The sequence below is a fragment of the Ochlerotatus camptorhynchus genome, unplaced genomic scaffold, assembly GCF_037179485.1.
Source record: "Ochlerotatus camptorhynchus isolate MF236.1 unplaced genomic scaffold, CSIRO-AGI_Acam_v1.1 ptg000132l, whole genome shotgun sequence".
NCBI lineage: Eukaryota > Metazoa > Arthropoda > Insecta > Diptera > Culicidae > Ochlerotatus > Ochlerotatus camptorhynchus.
In genome coordinates this window covers 878436-893823 of record NW_027040622.1, presented here as the reverse complement: position 1 = coordinate 893823, position 15388 = coordinate 878436, and the positions used below count along the sequence as shown (strand labels likewise).

Genomic DNA, 15388 nt, shown 5'->3' with positions numbered 1-15388 from the left:
TAAATTAGGTGTACTTTCATTACGTAGAGTCGAAAAAGTAATTGGACCAAGATTTGGATATGTTTTCACAAACTTGAGTTTTTTTTTTAAATCATAACTTTTTTGTCCATCATTTCTCCATCTTGACCTATAGTGCAATAGATGGCTTTTTTTTCCCTTAAAGCATATCAAGAAATAAAAAAATACAGAAAAATCCTTTTTCAAGAAAAAATGTTTTTAAAATTTTATTTGAAATAGATAAAAAAAAAGTTGTGTAATTTTTTTAGAGTGCTTTTTTTTTCAAAGAGTATTATTCATTGTCTGCAATATTGCCGCAGACACCAAACCGATCGGGCAAACAATTTTCGAGTAAAATTTCTCTGAAGATAAGCTTGATATTTTTCTATATGCCCTTTTCAAAAATAAGGCTGGATTCAAAATGGCATTGTCGGTCATAAAGAACGTTTCTGTTAAATTTCAACCTAATCAAAAAATATAAAAATAAACCGATTTGCGAATTCGTAGGGAATTGCTCTTGGGCTCTTCGAATCTACAACTACTATTATTTGGATCGATTAACCAATGCATCTTCCTCGGTGAATATTCATTACGCGCGATTGTGTGCCTATTCCGATGATTAGCACTATTTGATCTACAAAACTTGTTGTACCATTTGTCCCTCCTACCAGTCGTAAACGTAGACTCAAAAAATCCAAATTGTACCAGGTGTTGGAGTTTTTCAAAGAAACAAACATTTCGACAGTGGAATGCTCGATCTCTTAAAGATAATGAAGACGAGCTATTTAACTTTTTGAGAGTTCATAACGTGCATATTGCCGTTATAACTGAAACGTTCCTTAAACCTGACCATAAGGTTAAGAAGGACTCAAATTATTTAATTTATAGAAATGATCGTCTTGATGGACCCTGTGGTGGCGTTGCCATCATTATTCATAGACGAATAAAACATAAAATTATTTCTTCATTTGAAACCAAAGTTTTTGAAACTTTGGGAGTTTCTGTTGAAACAAAATTTGGACAACTTACGTTTATAGCTGCCTATTTGCCATTCCAATGCGTAGGCCAGCAAAAGAATTTTCTCAAGGGTGACCTCCAGAAACTTACCCGTCATAGGTCTAAATTCTTCATTATTGGTGATTTTAATGCAAAACATCGCTCATGGAATAATGCTCAAAGCAATTCCAATGTTAATATTCTGTTTGATGATTGTTCTGCAGGTTATTACACTATTCAATATCCAAACAGCCCAACATGCTTTTCTTCTGCAAGAAATCCCTCCACTATTGATTTGGTCTTAACTGATTCATGTCAACTTTGTTGCCAATTGGTTACCCATGCTGACTTCGGTTCTGATCACTTTCCAGTAACTTTTGAAATATCCCAAGAAATAATTTGTAATCCCAACAGCTCTACTTTCAATTACCATAGATCTGATTGGAGGCAATATCGAGCCTTTATGGAATATAGCTTCGATCCAAACATTCCTTTGCAAATGATGTTAATTATGCTCTTGAATCTCTGACTACTTCTATAGTTGAAGCAAGAGCTGCCTCAGTACCAAAATGCGAGGTTAAATTCGATTCAATTATAATAGACGATGATCTTCAGCTCTTGATCCGTCTTAAAAATGTCCGTAGGAGACAATATCAAAGAACACGCGATCCTGTCATGAAAGTTATCTGGCGGGATTTGCATAAACAAATTAAAAAGCGATTCTCTGCCCTGAGGAACAAAACTTTTGAAAAAAATGTTTCTAAATTAGACCCGAGTTCCAAACCCTTTTGGAAACTCACAAAAATTTTGAAAAAACCTCAAAAGCCAATTCCAGCGCTTAAAGTAGGTGGTAAAATTTTGATCACAAATTTGGAAAAAGCTCAGAAACTTGCTAAGCAATTCGAGAGTTCCCATAATTTCAGTTTGGGTCTTACTAGTCCTATTGAGAATCAGGTTGCTCGGGATTTTCTGAATATTTTCTCTCGGGAAAATATTTTTGATGATTCCTGGGGGACTGATTTGGACGAAGTAAGGTCTATAACTAAAAAAATTCAAATTATGAAAGCTCCAGGTGATGATGGAATTTTCTATATCCTCATCAAAAAACTCCCAGAGAGTACCTTGGTAAAATTAATTAACAGATGTTTCCATTTGGCATACTTTCCTGATAAATGGAAAAATGCAAAAGTTGTTCCAATTTTGAAGCCGGATAAAAATCCAGCTGAAGCTTCTAGCTACCGTCCAATAAGTTTGCTTTCTTCAATAAGTAAACTTTTTGAAAAGATAATTTTGAATAGAATGATGCTTCACATCAATACGAACTCAATTTTTGCAGATGAGCAGTTTGGATTTCGCCATGGGCATTCAACTACTCATCAACTCTTGAGAGTTACCAATTTAATTCGTTCAAACAAATCTGAAGGCCACTCAACTGGAGTTGCTCTTCTAGACATAGAAAAAGCATTCGACAGTGTTTGGCATAAGGTTTGATTGCTAAATTGAAAAAGTTTAATTTTCCACTTTACATTATGAAATTAGTTCAAAATTATTTAACTGACAGAACTCTGCAGGTAAATTATCAAAATTCCAAATCTAATCGACTACCTGTTAGAGCAGGAGTTCCTCAGGGTAGCATTCTTGGGCCTATATTGTATAACATTTTCACTTCGGACCTCCCTGATTTGCCTCAGGGTTGCCACAAATCTTTGTTCGCTGATGACACAGGCATTTCCGCTAAAGGAAGAAGTCTTCGTGTTATTTGCAGCAGACTGCAGAAAAGTTTAGATATTTTCTCTTCTTATTTACAAAAATGGAAGATTTCTCCCAACGCTTCCAAAACTCAACTTATAATATTTCCACACAAGCCTAGAGCTTCGTTTTTGAAACCTAGTAGTAGCCACATAGTCACTATGAACGGAGTTCCAATTTCCTGGTCACACCAAGTGAAATATCTTGGATTAATACTTGACCAAAAATTAACTTTTAAAGATCACATTGAGAGCATTCAAGCCAAATGTAACAAATATATAAAATGTGTATATCCTCTTATAAACAGGAAATCCAAACTTTGCCTGACGAATAAACTTCTAATATTTAAACAAGTTTTTAGACCCGCCATGCTTTACGCTGTGCCAATATGGTCTTGTTGTTGCACTACCAGGAAAAAAGCACTTCAAAGGATTCAGAACAAAATTCTGAAGATGATTTTGAAGTTGCCTCCCTGGTACAGTACTATCGAAGTACATAGAATTTCGAATGTTGAGACTTTAGCACAAATGTCCAACAAAATAATTAATAATTTCCGGCAAAAATCGTTACAATCCTCAATTGCAACGATTAATTCCCTTTATACTTAGATAAGATTTAGTTTTAGTTTTTTAGTTTTAAGCTATCAATTGTTATACTAACATGCAGGTTTAAAAAACCTGTTTAAAATACTGAATTGTCAAGACAGGAACAATGTAAAAACACTTAGATATATATCATAACAATTAAGGCTGGTAAGTTACTGTAGTAACTGGAGCACCTAGGTTAAAAATGAAATGTAATTTATTTTGAAATTGGAACAAATAAAGATTTAAAAAAAAAAAAAAAAAAAAAACATTTTGACAGTGATCATGCATAAGGGCGTAAACGCGATGATCGATTCTCTTCGTCGATTTTCTCTTTGGTTAGTAATTTGCTAGATTTAACGTTTCTCGGTGCGTTTGCTGTTGCTTTTGATAGCCAATACAACCTGTTGCAACTCTGCATTCAACAAATTCTAGAAAATTGTTTCGCTTAGCTGTTGCAATGCAAAGAGAAAATCGATGAAGAGAATCGATCGTCGCGTATACGCCCTTATGCATGCTCACTGTCGATTTGCCCAACTAATTGATTGGTACACGTCAAAATGTCTTATCATTTTCGATGGAATGTATCACGGTGTATGTGATAGGATAACTTTAAAACAAAACTTTTGACCTTCACCATTCGAATGAAGGGGTTGTACCCGTCATTTTGATTATTACTTAAATATTCTAGATCGAGTTTTTTTCTGTCGATATTTTCGATTGTAGACTGGACGAAAAATGACACATTGAAATGAACACTCAAATTGATCCAATTTTCTGCATGAAAAGTCCCTTTTTTTATACAATTTGAACACTAAACTGATACATTAGAAATACATGGGCTAGTACAGATTGTAGGGGTTATTGTTTGTGTGCCAAACATATGGTTGAAAAAATGTTCAGGTTTATCAGTAAAAAGTGATCCACTGCTCTCCCTCTGCCCATTTTACGGTAGCTAGAGGTTTAAGCATAGTACATGACAAAAAATCAGTGCTTAGTTCCAGCGCATCTCGATGTAGATGACACACATTTTTGTTGGAAGCAACTACGTCGATATGTATCTAGCTATGAGGGATAAGCGTAATGACAGTACATTTCAATGTTTGCTTGCGAAGGCATGATCATATTAACATCAGCTGCTATGGCTCCAGTCGTGATTCACTGACAACCCTTTGGTCGCAAATAGCCAGTATGACTGTAGTTCAATTCGCTGTATGTTTGGCGGGAGGAAGCTTGAATGAGGTGGCTCTTTTTCGAAGAAATTCTACATGCTTGAATTTCAGGAAATTTATGTACTGATTACTTACTACCGATAAGTGGTTATTTTGACCATTTTTAATCAATTTCTCAGATTTGATACCTAACTAAAAATCTAGTCGGAAATTATGGTATACGCGTTTCCAAGATAATCAGTTGTCGGCTATTTGACATAAATCAATAATTTATTTTTATCACGCTCAATGACAATGTTTCTTCCAGGAACATTGTCGGTCGCTGGGCATAAAGATAAGTATAGATAATAAATAAACCCGAACTACGTGCATATATTTTAAATCCAGCAGTTTTATCTAAACCAAAATAATTCGATTCTCTATAGTGTTGTCAACCTACTATGTGCAACCTACACTAGGGTAAGTGAGCCAGTTTTTGGCCCTAGGGTCAAACTCAAAATTGAAATAAATTTTCGTAGCTAAACAAAATTAGCATGGAAATAAACGTAGTAAAATTTGTAAAAATAAAAACTTGTTCACTTACCGTATATACCAGTTTTTAAGGGAGTTGGGCAACGGATTCATTTACCCTTCCTTAAGGACCGTTGAATTTGAAAAAGAGCCAGGAATTATCCATAAGGGTGGGTTAACTTGGTAACCCACTGCTCTTTCGATCGATATATTGAGCTACTCAAAAACTGTGCCCAATTTGAACAAATTTGGCTATGGTCTGAATTTGCGGAAGAACTTTAAAGTTTGTATGGCAAACGGAACGAAACTATTCATTTGCTTGTCGCTAATTCACAGATTACTCAATTTTTATCAAACCTGGGACTAAGATTAGGAAAACTATGCAGATCTTTTTCAAAGGCCACAAATTGATTCACCATCTGTGCAAAAGGTTACTAAACTTTTTGCTTTAGGCCAGATTACACATTTTTAAATAATGTCCATATATCAAGTAATTCCGATTTATAAGCACCAAACCCAAATCGCATTTTTAACTAAATATAATATTATTTTATTCATTATCGTCGTTAATTTTGAACAGAGTTCTGATGTTCAGATGTACTGATTTCTGATTGCTCGTTAGAAGGGGTGTTAGTGTTTTTTCCGATTGTGTAATTAACCATACCACATTTTTGAATTTACCGAATTGATAAACAAGCCGTTATAACAACCCACAAACTGATTGATTTGAATAGTGTATTATCATAATTATGCAATTCGACTAAACATCCAAATAAAAGTTTTGTGTTGTGACAAAATACAAGACAATTTATAAAACATATGAACGCGATTACATATAAAGAAATACATACGGGACTACCCCAAAGTGTTCTACAGGTATTTACTGACCAAAAATACTAAGTTCACTTAAGTATATAGGTTCGAGCAACAATTCATTTCAGCCGAATTTCAGCAAAATTGTTAATCATTTCGCGTAACAAACGATTACGCAAAGAATCATACAAATCGGATAAGATTACTCCAAAAGGCTTGGGTTCAATCCTAGTCGGCACGGTCGGGATTTTATGCGACGTCGGGAAGTGAAGCCGTTGATTGCCGGTCCATGAGTTGATGGGTCGATAGGTAGGGAGCCTCCTGGTGTGGAAGCTGACTTCCTGGCGTTGGTGGTATTGGTACTCAGTATGTGAAAAAAATCAAGAAAAAAATCGGTCGATGGTCGATGCATAAATTCAGTTGATTTTTGGTAGTTTGAAACTGCTCACATAACGATCAGTTTTAAAGAAACAGCTTTACAATAAAATCCATTAAATGTTGAAGTTTATCATGCACTTAATTTCATCAATATAAGGATCTCAAAATATTCAATGTTTTGAAGTTTTTTCTTTTATTTTAATTTTTATAGACGAGATTTTTTGCAAGAGGCTAGTTCATCTATGGTCTAGAAGTTTCGTATTTCAATTACATGTTCAAGATATTGAAAATGTGAAAAGTGCCAGTGAAAGAATAGAGATATTCAGTGAAGTCCCATTAGCATCCACTTTAGAACCTTTACAGTCGATCTGAGGAATGAAAGGAAATGCCCAGAATTTTAGTGAAGCTTAATAAACAAGCTGAGGAAACAGGGGAGCTCTTTAAACATCTTGACAATATGGGGAACTTCATGAAAACCTTAAGAACTTCAAAATCGTTTCATGGGCTTCAAAAAAGCTGCTGGAAGTTTTAAGAAGTTCTTGCAATGTCATGAATATTCAGAAATCTCGCACACCAGGACCATACCTATCGATCCATCAACTCATGGACCGGGGACCAACGATTCAGAGAACTTAACGTGGAGAGAATTTGAGAACTTTAGAATCTTTAAAAAAAGATCCAAGTACCTCAGAAAAGCTGGATCTGGTGAGTTTCAGAAACCCTAAGGGCAGTTGTCGTATCTGCAGGAAAGTCCACTCTTTTGGAGGAGTCTTTAAGCATGAGATTAGATAAATTCAGGACAGCTCTATGTTCTTCAGGAAAAAAAACACGATCTCTCAAGAAATGCCGAGAATTTCAGGGAGGTAAAGTGTCCTTCAGAGAACTCACGAAAACTTCAGGGAAATTATGAAATCTTCATAAATATTTTGGGACCTTCACAGAGGTCCAAAAAACTTCAGGAAAGTTTAAACGAGTTTAGGAGAGTTCTACCATTGGTGATAAAAATAATTTCTTCTTCACTCAACTTAGCTGAAAATGCAGACAACTTCAACAGATAGACGAACTACCTGCAAGAATTTGAATTTTAACAAAGCAACATTAGCATGATCAAAGCAACCTCCGAGCAGAGTTGCAAAATCTCACGATTGTCTTGAGAGTGTACGTAGTCAAAGGAACAGACCAAAGAAAAATTAACGAATCTCACCGATCATACTCACCACACCAAACCCCAACTGACTTGTTAAGCTATCTGACAATCCTTCGAAAGAGTGACGTTCATATCTGACATTCGAAACCTGAGTGTCGACTGAGTCACTAGATGATGAGACGTCAAAACTGAGTGGGATACAGACAGCATCTAATGATTGTTGTTGTTTTGATGATCGTGAGCTTCGTTTTTGTGTTAACTAAAGAGCCTGAAGAGGCGACATCTTTTCTATTTGACAGGTCTTCTGCTCGATTGGAATGACTTTTCCTATGACTTTGACAGACAATCGATTGTTCCAATTTTGACATGTCGTCTCTTTATAAATTCAGGCTCGTTAGTGTTAACAAATCTGGAGAACTTTGAGATTTGAACGTAATTACTTTTGTAACAAAATACGCCAATCACCGATTTCTCGCAAATAAAATCACAACCTCGAACCTCTACCGGTAGAGAAAATTACTGCTGAGATGACACTCACTATGAAAAAGAGTGTAAATAGCAAGACTGATTGAGTGGAGCGGTGGATGACCAACTTTCATTGTCAACTCTAGACTAACATTTGAAAAGGGCGGAACTCCAAAACTACCATATCGAGAAAATCGCTTCCGAATTTTGATGAACTAAAAATTAATCCTATTTCACGACTTTCCATTTTCTGGATGATTTTATAAGCTTGACATATAGTTAATAGTGTAATCTATCATCATGTATCACTAAAAACTCAAAAAAAAGTTTTCTTTGTCGTGAAATTGAGAAGAAAATATCATACGCCCTGATAATTTCATACATGTTGTTACCCCCCGGATTTTCCATCCTTTGAACTGCCAACACTGGTGATACGCCGTGAAAGTACACCCTCGGGATTTTTTGTTTGTTGTTCCGCCTTGGTTCTTCGTTCGCATATTTTGTGAGAGTGGAATTACGCGCGGAGATTTTTTTTTGGTCTTCTTTTTGTTCGTTGTTTACACGTGAAATATCAATCGGATGCGTTTCAAATGAATCGGGCGTTGTTCTGGTGCAAGGCGTAACAACCAGTTGCATCATTGAGTTGAAAGTTGGAAATACGCCATGTAAGAAGAAACGGTTTTGATGATTTGAAGTGATATTTTCTTCTACTCTTTCGTGTTTATCGAGTAGTTTGTGAACTGTTCTCTCTATATGTGCCAACATATGGTTTGTTTACATTTTGGCTCTTCCGCCCCTTTCAAATGATAGTCTAGAACTGTAACAGCAACTAGGTACGTTGCTTGAGTGAATGTCCGATTCGAGAGAGATAAAATAAAAAAGGGTGACTATGATCAGTCATTTCGTGACTTCTACAGTGACAGTTTTCAAGACTGCCTCCGAGTATTGAAGTAAATATTTGTTTTTCTTCAATCGTGGCTGGATGTTCATTACCCAGACAACCAGAATGCATGTATATTCAAAGTTATTTTCATGATATACAAACATATATACAAACAAACAATTCATATAGAATGCAAAAAAATGGCTTATACGTACAAAAGTGGAGGCCATATACGTGCATATTTTAATTTAATTTTAAACGAGTTGATTTAACATCATATGCGATTTAATCTATAACAACAAATCCTTTTTGAAAAGTCTTACGATGTAATCCGATTTAATGTATGATACAGTACGACGGAAAAAATGAGTCATCGCATATAAGTCAGAAATTCGCATTCTATGTGATTTAGCTTACACATAATGCGTGATATGCCATTCTTATATGCGATTTTGACTTTAACTGTAGCAATTTACGATACTGTCTGTACATTGTTATACGACTTCTGGTTGTCTGGGTATCGCCTGTGATGTTGTCAATTTTAATATTCGTCTTCATCTTGGTGGGGATGATTTTGAGAATCAAATGCAAAATGGTTATTTTAATTTTACACAAATATAGCGCCGAAGAACGTGTCGTGTTTGTTTCTAAACACAGATCGATTATTGCCTCATGCTAAATCTATGATAATATTGAGGTTTTAGACTCTGGGGTCGACAATATTCAAACTATTAAAGCTCGATTCAAAGTAAATCTGGACGCACGGTTCAATACACCACCGCACCCCTGGTGGTTGGAACAAAAAACGTTTGACAGGCATTTTTTGATGTTTCATTGACGAAGAAATTGGAGAAAAGTTTTTCTCGATTGATCGACGCATCCCGAAATAACGGATCATGGAACTTGGAACGGAGAAAAGAAAATTAATTGTGCACAAACATCTACACGAAACGAAAATCAATTATTTTATTCATGTGTTTCACTTATACATTTTTGCCAAAACATCAGCCTTATACATTCCATAAGACAAACCACATAGGTCCTATAAGAATGCATAAAAGGTATGTGTGACCGCTTATACATTTCATTTGACACATGATCTTCATTAACTTTTTGCAAGGCGTCTACTTATTAGTTGACTTATTGTATGAATAATCAGCAATAGAAATTTGCCAAAAGGTATAAGGAGATTTCTATCCGTGTAGAGAACCCTTCGTGGTCTGCCTCAAAAATAGCAAAAGTGTTAAAATTCCCAGTCAACGGTGAGTCTTGTAATCAAACGTTACAAATATACTCTGAGTTTGGATAGAGCACAGTGCATCTATCATAAAAGTGGCACTAGGGACAAAGAGCTGAGGAGAAAGGTGTTGAAGTACGTGAAAAGCAACCCAGGTGTCTCCATACATGATTTGGCAAAGAAATACGATTTCAACTTTTCCACCGAGCGTAACATCCTTTCAAGAGAAGGATATAAGTCTTTTTGTGCCAGTAAACATCGGAATCGCTCCATGAAACAAAATTTAGTGGCCAAAAAGCGAGCACGATTACTGTACGAACGAGTTTTGACGAAATTTGATCGCTGTATTTTAATGGATGACGAAACATATGTCAAAGTGGGTTATAAACAAATCCCCGGACGAAAATTTTTCCTGGCAACTGGTCATGATGATGTCCATTCCAGATATTAATTTGTTTTTGCTGATAAGTTTGCTCGGAAACTAATTGTTTGGCAAGGAATCTGCAGTTGTGGCCTTAATACCAAGGTTTTCATCACATCTCACACAATGACGTCGAAGGTTTACATTAAAGAGTGTCTGTAAAAGCGGATTTTACCCTTCATTCGGCAACACAAGACCAACGTTATGATCTAGACAGCTGCCACTACTCTAAGGAGGTACTAGAATGGTATGCTGCAAACAATGTTAATTTCGTCGCCAAAGAGATTAATCCTCCGAATTGCCCTGAGTTCAGACCGATCGAAAAATATTGGGCAATTGTCGAGCGAAAACTTCGAGGATGCGGACAAATGCACAACAAATGCGTTTAAAGTGGAATAAGTTCGCCGGTACAGTGTCACCAGCGACTGTGCAGATCATGATGGCATCGAATCACAAGTAAAGTGCGACAGTTCGTTCGAAACGGTAAAATGTAATAACTTGTTATATATGGTTTGAAAGCTGAATAAATACCCTTTTGTTTGACGTTTTGATCAACCGTGTATGTTGTTTAATTCTTGAATTATGATCACTTGAATGCGTCCAAATTTACTTTGAATCGGGCTTTAATATTGCCCAAAATGAAATTTATTATTTTCCTTTTGAGGATCGCTTCTGATTTTGACAATTTTGTGATGGATAATCAAACACTGGTGAGTATCAACAAACGCATATTCGTTTATTTATAATGAACTTATTTGTTCATTTCGCGCGTACGAGACAGTGAAGATTTTCAAAAACAAATGCAATTCATCTACACTGTGTTGAAGCGCTACGCCTTCCGTTTGATGGTAAATCATAAAAACAGACACTGAGATCCGCTTATTTCAGAGCAGAACCAAAATATTGTAGAATTGTGAGCTTGAACAGATCAGAGAACCAAAGGGCAGTTCAAATAATTTCATGGAAATTTTAGAAAGCTTACAGAAGTTTTGATAAATTCTGAGAAATTCAGGAATCTTTAGCAATGTTCCGAGAAAATTTCTAGAACGTAAGGAAAGTTATATTAATATCGGAAAAATATAAGAGTATCTAAAGAATTTTATATGATTAATATGGAAACTTCAAAAATTGGTGCAAATTTATCGAAGTTGATTAAAGAACTTCAAGGCAGTTCCAAAATTGAAAAAAAAATCGATATATTCAAAAAGTTCCAAAGATCTGGATAGTAATTTAGAAATCTTTAGATCATTTCATAATATTCAGCAAAGTCCCAAGAACCGTAAAACGGGGTAACATTGATAGTTTTTTAAAGTATATTCTAAATAATTTTTACAGCAATGATTTTTTTAAAATTTTATATTTTTAAAACAAGTACTGAGGATCCAAGAGTTAATTCGTTAGTAACATGTTGAACGAAAATTAAAGTAAGATCGCTTGTCTATCGTGTATTTTGTAAAACTTTTCGTTGTCGTCGGTGCCGGGTTTGAATAGTTATAAAAACTTGAGTAACGCTATAATGTGATATAAGAGGCTCGGTGGCCTTAGAGCAAACGGTTTTGCTTACTGAGCAGAACATCATGAGTCTAATCTCAAGCCCATCCACATTCAAGATTCGTCAATGATTAAAAAGGAGCTCGTCTGCCTAGTGGCAAACGTTTTTGCTTACTGAGCAGAAGACCGTGAGTTCAATCCCAAGCTCCTTTGCGTTATACGATCGTTAGGACATCAATTCAGCTTATCGTTTACCAAAACGAACCCTGCTGCTAACCCAACCCTCTTACCCAACATCCCTGTGATTCCTCGTGGAAGTGCAGAGGACTCCTCGGCTTCCATCAAAGCGAGTGTCACGTCAACACATTCCTACCCATTCCTTTCGTGACCTGCGTTCAGGCGCGGCTGGCGCTGGTATTGCCTAATTCGAGATCACCAGTTTTTACACATTGAGGATGATTGCTAGTCCCAAGCATCGTCTATTGGTTATCTGTGTAATTACAGCTGGTCTGGAAATAACAGAGTAGCAACCGTGGGCGGTCAATCATGCTCATGCTCATGCTCAATATGTTGAACAAAAATTAAAGCATTTGCACTTTTTTTTTTAGTTTTGTGACCGAACTTCAGTATTCTGATTTGGGGTTACTTTGATAATGCTCGATGAATGTAGAAAAAAAATTAGTGAAAGTCAAACAATTTAGTTCTTTAAATATGAAACTTTGAATGAGTATATAATTAGAAAACTTCATAAGCAATAAGAATACAACATTGAATTTGTGATGGCTGTATCGGAAATACATTTCATAAGTGATGGTTTGAGTGCTTTTTCAAAAAGGCGAGAAACACGAAAATGGTTTTTTTTTAATATTTTTGTAAAATATGTAACACAAACTATATAAAAACTATACACGATATCAACGGAAAAACCCTAAGCTACAATATGGAACCAATGTTTCTTATTTGGAAAAAGCACAGCTAGTAAATTTATTCTTTATATTATACTATCAAAGTTACCCGCATTATCAAAGATACCCCGTTTTACGGTACATCAAAGACGATCAGATAGCTTCAGAGCAATCCCATTAAATTAAAGAAATGTGCAGAGACCTACAAAAAGTTACTTAGAATAATGGAAAATTCCTAGAATTCTATCAATGATCCGAAAACTTCACAATCGTCAGGGAATTATGAATTATATATACCTCAGAGAATGTCCAGAGAAGTTCAGGGAAATTTTGTGATTTAAGGCCAAGTTCCGTGAGCGTTTATGAAATTTGCAAAACATGAGGAAAATTATTGAAAATTAAAGGCAATTCAATTAACTTCAGTAAAATTGCGGGCACTTATAAAAGTAAAAAGTTCATGAGCTATGAATTTTCAAAGTTCGTGATGTCCGGGAAAATCCGAAAGCTCCAACTAAAATTTTCCGGAAAAAAATTATCCACTCTGAAATTTTTGAAATCTTGTTTTCGTTCATATAATCATTCTGAGACCAATCGGTCCATTTTATCCGATAATAAAATAAAAATCACTACATCATTTTAGGAAATCGTTCTAATGTTGTTGGCTTATGGATCAAAAGATTGGGCCCATCGGAAACTATCAAAATCTTCAATTTTACTTAGCTGGACTGGACTGGACAGTAAAAATTGCTACTAGTGGTGGCTAATGATCAATTGATTTCATAATTTAGGCATGGGCCCAATATTAGGAAAGCTGTTGCTGACAGTCATCCCTATTTCAAATTTTAATTAATATAATGGCATCGATTTAGTTAAACAAAAACGGTTTTGTTAATTAATTATAGAGTAAATTCTATTGCTAAAAATGTGCTGAAATTGAAATCAAGGCTGATAAGTTGATGATCGTAGGTATTCAAAAACTAAATTATCGACTGTTGAAAATAAGGGTACATTTCAAAGATCGCTAGAAATTGCACAATAAACAAATCAAATCGTAGTAAAAATACTTACATCAAACCAAGAGCGTTGCGTATCCTAGTGGTACGGATTGCCACTGTAATATCCCAATAAATTATTTCGTCGAAGCACTCAAGAATCCCGCTCGATTAGACTGAGTCACTTAACCGAAAAAAGAAAACCGAAAATCTCGAACAACAGTAATCCACCAATCACACGTACAGATCACGGATCAACAGACGCTTATCCACTTTTTTTTTCGGTCACCCAACCAAGAAAGGAAACACCAAGCACAACAAAAAATAAATAAACACGCCGCACTCAAATCATGTGCACAATTTATTCTCCTTCCCTGCGACCCCTTGGCGAACTGCCTCAAGCTTAACCTTTCTTCGGTGAGTGGCGGTGCCTGGCGCTTAATTTATGCGCTAAATGCTAAAATTAAAACCACTTCAAAAATCTAATTCCTGCTAATTCATTTCTGCTTCGGCGGGAATTAAAATCACTAGTTCCATCGATTGTTGTCGTTGTTGTGAGTTGTTGCACCGCCGTCAAAACATGAGAACTGTTTCAATTCTGGAGCTCCGTTTTTCCACCACTATCACAGTTGTAGCCCGCAGTAGTTCACGACCCACCTACAACTCTCGTCAGTCGATTAAAGAAAACAAAAAAAAAAAAATCGAGAACAACCAGATAGTCGAAATATCGGTTAATTTTCCCACCATCCCCGGTTAACTCGGACGCACTTCTTTCGATTCCTTCGGGAAACTCGCTCCTCGATCGCAGTAGCACATATGTAATTTTCAATTTTCTTCTTCTACTTTCTGCTTGATGCCCCAGAAAATAAAATAAAACTCGAATAACTCGGCGGCAATTATTGTCGTTGTTGTTGATGTTGCTTCTAATGCAAGAACACAGCAACTAAAAGAGCAGACAGTGCGCGGATGAAGAAAACTCCTGTTATAAGTAGCCGAATGCCCCCACCGACATACACCACAGACACGGTAATATTAATTAGCGAATCCACTTAAGATCCTCGCGAACGCGATTTTTTTTTTCAACGCTACGCGGGTTACTACTGGGATATCGACGAACGCGTCTATCTGACTCGGAAGTTGGCGACCGACTAACGAACGCGCGACTACACAGACTGAGCAAGTCGCACATGTTGCCAGCTCTCTAGATCCGACCGACGACGACGATGCCGACGAACCCAAAAGAGCAGTGGGAGAGGAAATTTCGAAAATGCACTTTTTTCAGAGGTTTTCCTCCTCACCTCTTGGGGCCGGTCGGTTGTTCCGCATCATCGCGAGGGGGGTGATTGGTGATGGGTGACGGGCGGGTGTGAGAGATTTAAGTTCGAATTTCTGTTTATCAGTACAAACAGAGAGAATAAGGAAGGTTACATGCGTCATGCGGGAGACTCGGAAGAGTGTGATGTTCGAAAATGCTCTCCGCTGGGTGGCTTGAATTTCGTGTGATTCGCGACGGAGAGAACGGATTTGTAAAAGGTGAGAAGTAATCGTGTTGACATCGATGTGATTTTAATTAAGATCGTGATCTTGAAGATATGGGCGCGGGTATTACTGTTGATGGGGTGGAAGGATGAAGATGAAGGTGGATGGT

At 36.3% G+C, this 15388-nt stretch overlaps 1 protein-coding gene across 1 annotated transcript in view; it reads right to left on the bottom strand.

Moving 5' to 3' along the window:
* The window catches only part of LOC135700315 (uncharacterized), a 178274-nt gene extending 163410 nt beyond the window's left edge, over nt 1–14864 (bottom strand). Inside the window, exon 1 of the mRNA XM_065220790.1 lies at nt 13817–14864. The gene's annotated coding sequence lies outside the window, so the exon portion shown is untranslated. The remainder of the gene's footprint in view (nt 1–13816) is intronic.
* Between the last annotated feature and the right edge of the window lie 524 nt (nt 14865–15388).